The following is a 10956-nucleotide window of genomic DNA, read 5'->3' as shown; positions in this document are numbered from 1 at the left end:
GTCTGTTCACAAAAACTTGAGGAGATGCCAGAGACAAGTGGCTACCAGGATGAGGATATTCCATGAAGTTACTGATAGCAATTTATGCCATATCATCAGCAAAACTACAAAAGGGGAATAAAAACAATGATTTGGGAGCAAAACTAGAAATAAGAAGTCCAGTGATCTGGTTTTATATTGTTTGCCAAACATGGTGGGAAATAGCTCTCGGAAGGAAAATGTAGCCTTTTTTGAAGAGAACATAGCAATATAATTTCGAAACCCTTACAAAAGCTTCTACTTTTTGTGACCCAGTAATTTCTCTTTGCCACTTACTTTAAAAAAAAACCTGAAACTGTAGTAAATGATTTAGGTACAAATATTTTCATCACAGCATCATTTATAATGGAAAAAATTGTTAGCATGACAAAGTCGGTTGTAGTCAAAGAAATGTTTAATTACATGAGAAAATGTTCACGTTAAAATGTAAAATGAAGAGAGCACAGCAATATCTCCACTACATAAAAATCTATAAAAAGAAAGACTAGAAGGAAATAAGTCAAACTGTTAACAATGATTTCCTCTGGCTGGTTCAGGAAGAAAGGTCATCTTTTATTATTCTTTTTTCTTTTTCGTACTCTCAACATTGTTCTAAAGAACATACATTGCTTTTAGAGTCAGGCAAATAAATTATTAAAAGACTGAAAGGGGAGAAAAAATACAGTGTAGTTCTATGAAATTCTTCAGTGGAGGAATGTTCAAAGGAGGAATTTTAAGTGAGGTTTCTCTTTGGCCATCCATCTCTATCCATCAAACTGTCATTTGTGGCCTTATGCATCCTTTCTTTGCTGTGAGTCATGTAAAATCATTTGCTTTCCCGACAATGCATCCACTGTGTGGTGCCATCTTTTTTACATTTACTTATATCCTTACATGCTGGCCTGGGAGGCTCTGAAAAATCTGTCCCCTGAGCATAGAATGTCTTTTCCAGCAGAGACTAGAGATAAGAAATAATCATTGGCCAGAATCTTTGCTAGGAAAATGATGCTCCTTCTTTTGTAGCTGTTAATAAACTCTTCTTCAATTTGACCACTGATGATTATGCCTGTGTTGTCTTTTTCTTCTTCCTGTCGTAGTGAATAGAGAGTCTTTTCCTTGACCGTCTTTGAATTTTATGCATAAATGCATAGATGCTGAAATGGGGCCTGAAGCCTTCAGGAAGCTCCATATGTCAGCTTTCTGTTTCAATCCTATATGCAGCTCAGGTAGACTATGTGTTGTCAAATCGCATGTGTCCTGAAGAATAATTACTAGGTTGTTCGGTCTTGCTTCATTTGGTTTTCTTTTTGTGCTAATAAACCTGCACTGTCGATGACTAAAACTGCAAAGTACAGTGAGATGGTAAAAGCAAAAAAAAAAAAAAAATACAAATCGAAAGCATAACTGAGGTCACAAAGTAGAAAACACAGTTCAGACCTTCAAGTCTATAGCTGCACTATTCAATATGGTAGCCACTAGCCACATGCAGCTATTGAGCTTTTAGAGGACAGCTGCTTCAAAATAACATGTGCTGTAAGTGTGAAATACACACCAAGACCTCCCCCCGCAAAGGAAACATCTCAATAATTTTGTATATTAATTACACATTGGAATGACAATATTTCGGATATATTAGCTTAAATAAAATATATTATTAAAATTAACTTTACATTTTTACTTTATTTTAATATGCCTCTAGAAAATTTAAATTATTTATGTTGATTGCATTTGGACAATTTTATTTCTCATGTGATATTTCTACATACATTGTCACTCATGTGAAAGTTAAATGACCAAATCCCCCCCCAAAAAAGAAAACTACATACTGAAAAATAAATCTGAGAAATGTTAAAAGGCTTATACAGTACTTTTACAGATTAGCAACAAAGATTGTAAATATTGTCAGTTCCAAAGAAAAAGAGATGGCCATGGTCAAGGTGAAGAGGGCCTTGGAAAATGTGTCTAGACACTCACTAAGGTCCTTCAACTTAATGGCCCAATCAACTCCAGCGATTGTTTGTTCTTGGTTCCTGTGTCATGTTTTAGTCCAATTCCTAACTTTTAAAACATTAATTCAACGTCTTGGACTTCTATTCTACACTATGATGCTGTCTGTCTGACTCACTTCTAAATTGAAGTGCACATATAAAAAAAATTGAATCACTTCAATGATTTTAAATCACTCTTCAATGTGCAAAGCAATTTAAAATTACTGGAGTGCTTCCAATTTTTATTAGTCCTTGAATTTGGAAGCGATCTAGGCTTTTCTGGGGATGTGCAATGCACTGTGACTTAAAATTATTGAGCTCCCCCTCCCATTATTTTTAAGAAACGGATTCCACTTTGCAATGGAAACCATCAGGAGGGTAAGGCATGGAAATGGTATGGATAACGAAAAACACAGGGGGAAAATAGCTTCCATTTAATAATGAGAACTATACTTTGTAATTAGATAGTGTCTTGCCCAAGGATCTCTAAGTGCTTCATAAACATTAGCTCATTTATCATGAAGACATCTTATGGGGGGGGCGGGTGCATATTTCCAGTGCAGGAGTGCAGTGGTAGGGATGGGTAAAGTCATTTAGATTGGCTTCAAACACTGAATGGGGTAATTTGAATTATGTGAGAGTTATGCCTAGGACATTTATTTTTGGTGTTTGTTTTTTTTTTTTTCTCTTTTTGCAAGGAGAAGGAGGTAATGTTACACTATCTGATCCATTTGCAAATGTCATAAAAAATTAACTTGGCAATGCAGAATCTACTAAATAAATTGCTTATCCCAAATAAACTCCAAAAGCAAACATAAAGTTATTGGTTTCCTAATCTAATTACTTTTGTTAAACTTTCAGAAGAAAATACACAAACCTTTTCACCATTTTCTTTCAGGATCTTCCTGTTCGGCATCTACTAAATCCACTGAACCTAAAACATTTACCTGTAAGATGATTTATCTGAGAAATTTCAAATCATAGACTTTTCCTCTGCTTTTGTAATGTGAGAAGTTTTCATCCACATAGGGATCTAGGAAAACCTTTATTGTAGGAGTAATATGAAACTCTATTCTTTGAATGTAGACCAAGAAAGAGTTGCCTGCTTCTTCTTCACTGTTATGCAACTGGTTATTGAAGGTTACTTACTATGACAGGAGCGCCATGCTAGGCATTGAAAACAGTAATAGGGAATTTGATGAAATGAAGGCTGCAATCAATCAGGTTTACTTGAAAGGGAAGATTTCAAGTGGTTCCATAATATGATAACATACTGGAAGGGCTTTATATAATGTGCATCCACAAAATCTGAGCAATTGTCCCTATAGAACACTGTGCACGGTTATGAAAAACTCACTTACCTAATAAGATCTAGTCCCTAGTAATATGTTGACAAGATAACAATAGACTGATCCAGTAACATTGACTGAGCCCTTAGCAAAGGCCATATGTTCTTTATCTGTTATAAACAAGCAAATAATAAGGGGAAGAAAAGATATACTTAAGGGCCCAGTCCTACCAAATGGTGGGAGAAATGAGCAACAACAACAACAGGTCAAATGAAGTGACCTTCACAGAAATAGTAGAATTGCTCACAATTTACTTGCCTTAGACCCTGGAAAAACATACACAAATCATCTTTATGAATGTAAAGCATTAGTTTCAACTCAGGCAAAGAACTGTAGTTCATTCTTCTAAATTTACAATGGTAAGGTCTTATAGAAACACAGGACCGTACCTCTCTCACCCAATTCAATACCTGAGCAAAGGTGATCTTAAAGCAAAACCCAATATGAAATATGTGTGTTGTTGTTGGAGGTTTTTTTTTTTTTAATTCCATTTTAAACAGTATGACCTATTGACGGAAATAGAATTTACAGTAATGCTGAGGATTAAAAGGAATGAGCCTCTTGTTTAGAAAATTAGCTAATCAATATGCCAAGCTTATTTTTTAAAATGCTTTAATTTCTTAAAATACAGCATGCCCGCTCCAGCTTCCTGTATTTGACTCTGATAATAAAACTTTCAGTATGACTAATGCAGTTTAGCTAAACAAATTAGAGGCCTGCACAGTTTGTACTGAGGAGAAAGTTTCCATTAGCCATTGCGATGCGCTCTGCCTAGTCAGCGCGTGATGGCAGTGAACCAGGCTGAGGAAAGGAGGCTTACCTTTTGTGATGGGAAGACAGGAGGCAGTGGGCAAGACTGCCTTGGTTTCTCCAATGGAAACTATAAATTTTGTTGGGAAGAGAATAAAAGAGAAACAGAGATGAGCATCTGTCCTATTTTCTTCTCTCTTTTTTTTAAATAGCCACACCCTTGGCACACGGAAGTACCAGGGCCACAGATTGAATCTGAGGCAGAGCCGCAACCTATAGCTGCCACAATTGCAGCAATGCCAGATCCTTTTACCCAGGGATGGGCCAGGGATTGAACCTCCACCTCCACAGTGGCCCGAGCCACTTCAGTGGGATTCTTAACCCACGACACCACAGTGGGAACTCCCTGTCCTATTTTTGTGGTTGTACAGTTCCTCCCAGTGTTTGTTAACAGAACACAAGTCAAATCTCAAATGGAATCAAGGGAGGCAAATGAGAGACACCCAGAAGAAGTCACATTACCGGCCTCTCCATTGCCTCTCCCATTTCTGCAGGTCTCAGCCTACACACCATGAAGTATGTCATGAGTTGAGTTGTATACCCAACCCTCCCTAAAAAAGATGTTGGATCCCTAATCCCTGGTACCTCCAAACATGAACTTATTTGGAAATAAAGTCATTGCAGATGTAATTGGTAAAGATAAGGACACACTAGTGTAGGGTGGGCTCTTGATCCAATATGACTCTTGTGCTTGTAAGAAGAGGAAAGGTGATATGAAGACAGACACACAGGGAAGAAGGTCATAGGACAGCAGAGGCAGAGGTTGGAGTGATGTAGCTACAAGGCAAGGAACAAGAATGGCAGCCACCACCAAAAGCTGGGAAGTGACCAGGAAGGCATCTACCTACAGGCTTCAGAGGCAACTTGCACAGCTAACACTTTGATATGGATTCCAACTTGCAGAACTGAGAGATAAGAGGAGACACCTGCTGTTCTGAGCCACACACTGTGTGGTACTTTGTTATAGCAGCCCTACAAAGCTCATCCCAGGTATGGGGACTGACACAATTTCCAAGAAGCTGCCTAATGTCAGAGAGGCAGAGTGGGAGTAGTTGTGACTGACCCAGAAATAAGATCTGAGTTCTAGTTGGCATTTTGCCAGTAACTAGCTTTGAGACTCTAGCCAGATTAGCTCCTTTCTGCAGCTTCTGGAAAATGCTATTTCTAACGACCCTTTCAGTCCTGTTGTTTCATGGTTCTTAAAGTCCCTCACTGCAATAGATTATATTTGGGGAGGGGCAAGGAAGGCTGGCAGTTGGGGAAATCAAATCAAACTCTTCTTAGGTCCATGACAAGGAGGCAGATGGGAAGGGGAGAAGGAGGTTGTTGGATGTGGCTCTTATTTAACTCTCTATCTCACTCTTAAGCCCGTGGATAATGTGTGTGGTCCAACATCCCTCACCTCCACCCGTGTCTCTGAATGTGTGGTCTATAATCAATAAATGCTCATTGATGTACCATCCTTTAACATATCCTTGTGTTCATTCTCTCAGAGTCTCTGGAAGGATAGCTCTGTTTTCCACAGAGGAAGGAGAAAGGCCCAACTAGGAATTTAGCAACTAAAAGAAGGCAATAAACAAAAGCATCCTTGGGAATTCCCATCACGGCTTAAAGGAAATGAATCTGACTAGCATCCATGAAGACACAGGTTTGATTCCTGGCCTCAATCAGTGGGTTAAAGATCCGGCATTTTCGTGAGCTGTGGTGTAGGTCGCAGATGTGGCTTGGATCCCACATTGCTGTGGCTGTGGTGTAGGCCGGCAGCTGCAGCTCCAATTTGACCCCTGGCCTGGGAACCTCCATATGCCATGGGTGTGGCCCTAAATGTGTATATATATATATATATATATTCAATACATTAACTTTGTACTGTTTCTCCATATTTTTATTGCTAAAATCTTTATTTCTTCTTTCTTATCTAAATAAACATTTTAGAAACCGTTGAGGTTCTGTTAATTATAAACATGAAGCAATTTTTTCCTAAATTACAAAACTTAGGAATATACTGGTATACCTGTAATTCTAACTGAATAAATGAATAGAGGAATAAGTAATTGAGGAAGAGAAAGATGACTTTTGCTACTCACTATAAATTCATTACTAGCTACAATCTTTTTGATGTTTCTAAGTCATTTCCTATTCCCTCATTCTTACATTTGACCCTTTCTTACGTTCCATCCCATTCCACTAAAATTTCATGCCCCAATACTGTTACAATTTAATGAAATGTTCTGTTCACATGATTTAAATCACCCTATGTCTTATGAAATAGAAATAAGATTTTATTTTTGCTACGGTTCAAATAGCCCACCAAGGCCCTAAATTAATTTAGTTTATCATCTTTTTTGAAACACCCGACATTGTTTTTGTACTTAACACATTATAGTATCCATTTAAAAAATGACGATTATAACAACATCTGCTTAAGTTCTTCCTTCTCACCTTTACTAAGAGAAAAGTAGATGTTTTTTTCCTTTGGAATTCTGATGTTGTAAGATACTGTAATCCTACATATAACAATAAGAAATGAAAAAAAAAAACAGGTAGAAGCAAGTTTTAATACTGACTGATTTTCAAAGTTATGGCTGATTGTGTTTAATGACCCTACTATTTATTTTATTTGGATTTCAAGAAAATAATTTTACTATTGATTTTTTTCCTACTTTGTGATGTAAACTGCCTATGTTATTAAGATTTTTTCAAGAATATGGGCAAACATCATAGTGTTAAAAACTATAAATAAATTATTCTTATCTTTGTTACAATTTATTTATTTATTTATTTATTTAAATGAGAATGTTTACACTACTTCATTACTTTCAGTTATCAAAATCTGCAGCGATTGCTGACTTCTGAGAACCTTCTACAAACAAAAGCCAATGCACTTCTCCAATGGTTCTAAAGTCATCTGCAAAACTTCCTAGAGAGTCAGAGGCATCAATTCTTGAAAGAAGTAACTCTCAAAGAAAGACTCATAGGACAATAGTTGATTCTTAGTTCCCCATGGCAACAATTACCAGAGGGAAAACATTTTTTTATGAAGTTGAAAAACATTGTTTTATATATAGTAGACATTTAGAGTAAGAAAAACAACCAAAAAAATTAAAATGATTAAAGAAGGCAATTTAGGTGATACAAACAAACTTTATGTAACACTTCATAAAGTGTATAGTCTCGAGAGAATTACCGAAAGAGGCAGAAGGCAGGAAGGTTTTTATAGGATAAAGAATAAAAAATAAGGTAAAGAAATAGAAAAAAAAAAAAAGAAATAGAAAATATCTGACCAGGACCACACGGGACCGGTGGCTGGGACCACCTAGTCAACCTTGATTGGGGTGAGAAGGAACAAAGAAATACATACAGAGGCCAGAGCTGTCTTGATATTTGGAGACTGGCTGACTGGATATATTGCACTTCTGGCCCAGAGGAGCATTTGCAGGGCACAAAAGTTATCTAAAGTTCGCTTTGCTGATGTGGTACCCAGGACAGGAGCGGCTCTAATTTGGCCAGGAAATTCATTTCAACAGAATAATTGATGTATTTTTGCCTTAGCTCATCATCTCATAATTTGGACTGTAAAGAAAGGGTTGCTGATGTATTTGGTGTGTTAAGTTTGAAAATAACTCATAAAATGAACATGTTTGAAAATATGCTTGCACTCAATATAGTGTAATCCATCAGTATAAGATAATAATTGGGATCTAAATAAATGATAGTAAAAAAAAAAAAATCACAGACCAGAATAAGCTAGTCTGTCTAAATTAACTCATCAGAAAATTTTCTCCAACTTTCTAACCAGAGTCAAGTAGCATGAGGACTGGGTCCATAGAGTTGTTGATACACAGATCACCAATTTAGAACACTCAGGAAGTCAAATTTTTCAAATACTATTCAAGTTTCTCTTCTGCTTGATTCTTTTATATATATATATATATATATATATATATATATATATATAATGATTTTTACTTTTTTCCATTTTAGCTGGTTTACACTGTTCTATCAATTTTCTACTGTATAGCATTGTGACCCAGTTACACATACATGTACACGTTCTTTTTTCACACATTATCATGCTTCATCATAAGTGACCAGACTGAGTTCCCAGGGCTACACAGCAGGATTTCATTGCTAATCCATTCCAAAGGCAATAGTCTGCATCTATTAACCCCAAGAACCCCATCCACCCACTCCCTCTCCCTCCCGCTTGGCAACCACAAGTCTATTCTCCAAGTCCATGATTTTCTTTTCTGTAAGAAGCTTCATTTGTGTCATATGTTAGATTCCAGATATAAGTGATATCATATGGTATGTGTCTTTTTCTTTCTGACTTACTTCACTCAGTATGAGAGTCTCTTGTTCCATCCATGTTGCTGCAAATGACATTATTTTGTTCTTTTTTATGGCTGAGTAGTATTCCATTGTGTATATATACCACATCTTCCTAATCCAATCATCTGTCAATGGACTTTTGGGTTGTTTCCACGTCTTGGCAATTGTGAATAGTGCTGCAATGAACAGGCAGGTGCATGTGTCTTTTTCAAGGAACGTTTGGTCTGGATATATGCCCAAGAGTGGGGTTGCTGGGTCATACGGTGGTTCTATGTATAGTTTTCTCAGGTACCTCCATACTTGTGCTTGATTTTTGATGTGCCTACTATTTACATGAGCCAGGCATTCTCTCTGAGAGACCACATTTCTCATTTCCAATGAGAGAAATCAAAGAACAGATTTTGGAGTGACATTACACATCACAGTCTCTCTTTAAAAGCAATTCTTTAAGTAACCATGAATTAACTACATTCATTCTCTGAAAAATGTCAAGGGCTCCTAGACCTGCTATGGTAAAGAAACATAAGAAAGTATTTAAACCTTACAACAACCCAGTGTTTTTCAGATGTTAAAATGAGATTTCAATTATTCTTCCATTGCATTATTACTACAATTACTCTAGTACTATAAAAAAGAATCCATTGTGATTGGAGTTCCCTTCATGGCTCAGTGTGGAACCTGACTAGGATCCATGAGGATGTGGGTTCAATCCCTAGCCCTGCTCAGTGGGTTAAGGATCTTGCCATGAGCTGTGGTGTAGGTCACAGATGCAGCTCAGATCCCAAGTTGCTGTGGCTGTGGCATAGGCCGGCAGCTGCAGCTCCAATTTGACCCCTAGCCTGGGAACCTCCCTATGCTCTGGGTGTGGCCCTAAAAACCAAACAAAAAATAAAAAATAAAAAGAATGGATTGTGATTGATTATGCCCAACAATTGAGTTGCAAGACTATAAATGCCAATTTTATATTTAAAATCAAATATTTTTTGTATGGATCATGTGACATGGTTTTGGCTGTCCCAGATTTTACAAGACCAAGATAATAATCCCTCTCTCTCTCTCAGGAATTTGTGCACTGTAATATTAACTATTTAATAAAACAGAATGTTGTGAGCTTTCCTTTTAGATTCATTGAAAAATCTCCTTAGATAGAGTAACTCATTTTGGAACCTATGCCAGGAGCCCAGCTCAAATCTTTCACAAATCGCTTATAAACACCAACAGAAACAGAAAACTGCTGACATTGGCAGCACTTCCAGGAATTATCTTAATTAAGACATACAGTACCAAGAAGGGTTAATATCATTTGATAGTAAAAGCTTTCATGCCAATAGCAAGACCACTCTGTGCACACTGCTGGGTCAGCACTATAATTAAGAAAATTGCCTCTAGCGTGCTTGTTGGGTAATTCTATTATCATCTCTTTTTTTCTCTTTTAACAAGAGTAAACTACTTGGCGATGTCCCCATTTATTCTTCTTGCTCCCACTAACCCCTGCTTCTACCAAGGCCATGCTAGTCTAGCATTTAAATGACTAAATGAATTACTTTATCATCAGTTCACCCTGAAGTCTTTTACATATTTTGCTTGACCTCTAACCCAGTGACTATTATTTTGACAGCTATCGTTAATGCTGTATCCTAAGTAACCACACGTGAACTAAGATGGATGGTAAAAGAGCTGAGGAGTTGAAAGGAATGGACACCATTCTCATCTTCCTCTTGATTAAATTAAACCACCCAAAGCTATTGCACACCAAGTGTCCTGTGGCAGTGTCAGGTCATATTCTCTGAGAATTTAGATGAAAATTCCATTCGGAAAGAGGAAAAGAATCCAACCATTACCAAGCACAAGTTCATGTGCCAAATGTACAGTAAGGCCAAACAAACCAAAACATCAGAATTTGGAGCAGAGGAAGGTTTGTTTGTTTGTTTGTTTGTTTGTTTATTTATTTATTTATTTATTGTCTTTTTTCCCCTTTTTTTTACAGCTGCACCTACAGCATATGGAAGTTCCCAGGCTAGGGGTGAATCAGAGTTACAGCTGCAGGCCTACACTATAGCCACAGCAATGCCAGATCCTTAACCCACTGAGTAAGGCCAGGGATTGAACTCATATCCTCATAGATACTGCTCAGGTTCATTACTGCTGAGCCACAAGGGGAACTCCCAGAGAAAGGTTTATTGTAGGACCAAGCAAGGAGAACAGGTGGCTCATGCTCAAAGACCCCAAATTCTCATAAGGTTTTGTAAAGAAGTTTTTATAGATAGAATTTAGAGCGAAGGCTGAAGGGCCTGTAACTTTCTTCTGATTGGTTGGTGGTGAGGTAACAGGCCAGTGTTCCAGGGATCTTATATTCAGACTGAAGTTACCATCTTCCACCTGGGTGGGAGCCTTAATTTCTACAAAAACCTCAAAAATACATATGTTATACATATTCCTTGAGGAGGAATCAGGACCCT

The 10956-nt window shown here is 37.3% G+C and overlaps 1 long non-coding RNA gene across 2 annotated transcripts in view; it reads right to left on the bottom strand.

The window, feature by feature from the left end:
- Positions 1–570: 570 nt before the first annotated feature.
- LOC125126829 (uncharacterized) overlaps positions 571–10956 on the bottom strand; it is a 60958-nt gene continuing 50572 nt past the window's right edge. For both annotated transcript variants that reach the window (XR_007134796.1, XR_007134797.1), the window contains exons 3-4: positions 4176–4235; positions 571–1360 (exon numbers count right to left, since the gene is read on the bottom strand). This is a non-coding gene — a long non-coding RNA (uncharacterized LOC125126829). The remainder of the gene's footprint in view (positions 1361–4175; positions 4236–10956) is intronic.

The sequence above is a fragment of the Phacochoerus africanus genome, chromosome 5 (assembly GCF_016906955.1).
Source record: "Phacochoerus africanus isolate WHEZ1 chromosome 5, ROS_Pafr_v1, whole genome shotgun sequence".
NCBI lineage: Eukaryota > Metazoa > Chordata > Mammalia > Artiodactyla > Suidae > Phacochoerus > Phacochoerus africanus.
This window is presented reverse-complemented; position numbering and strand designations above follow the sequence as displayed.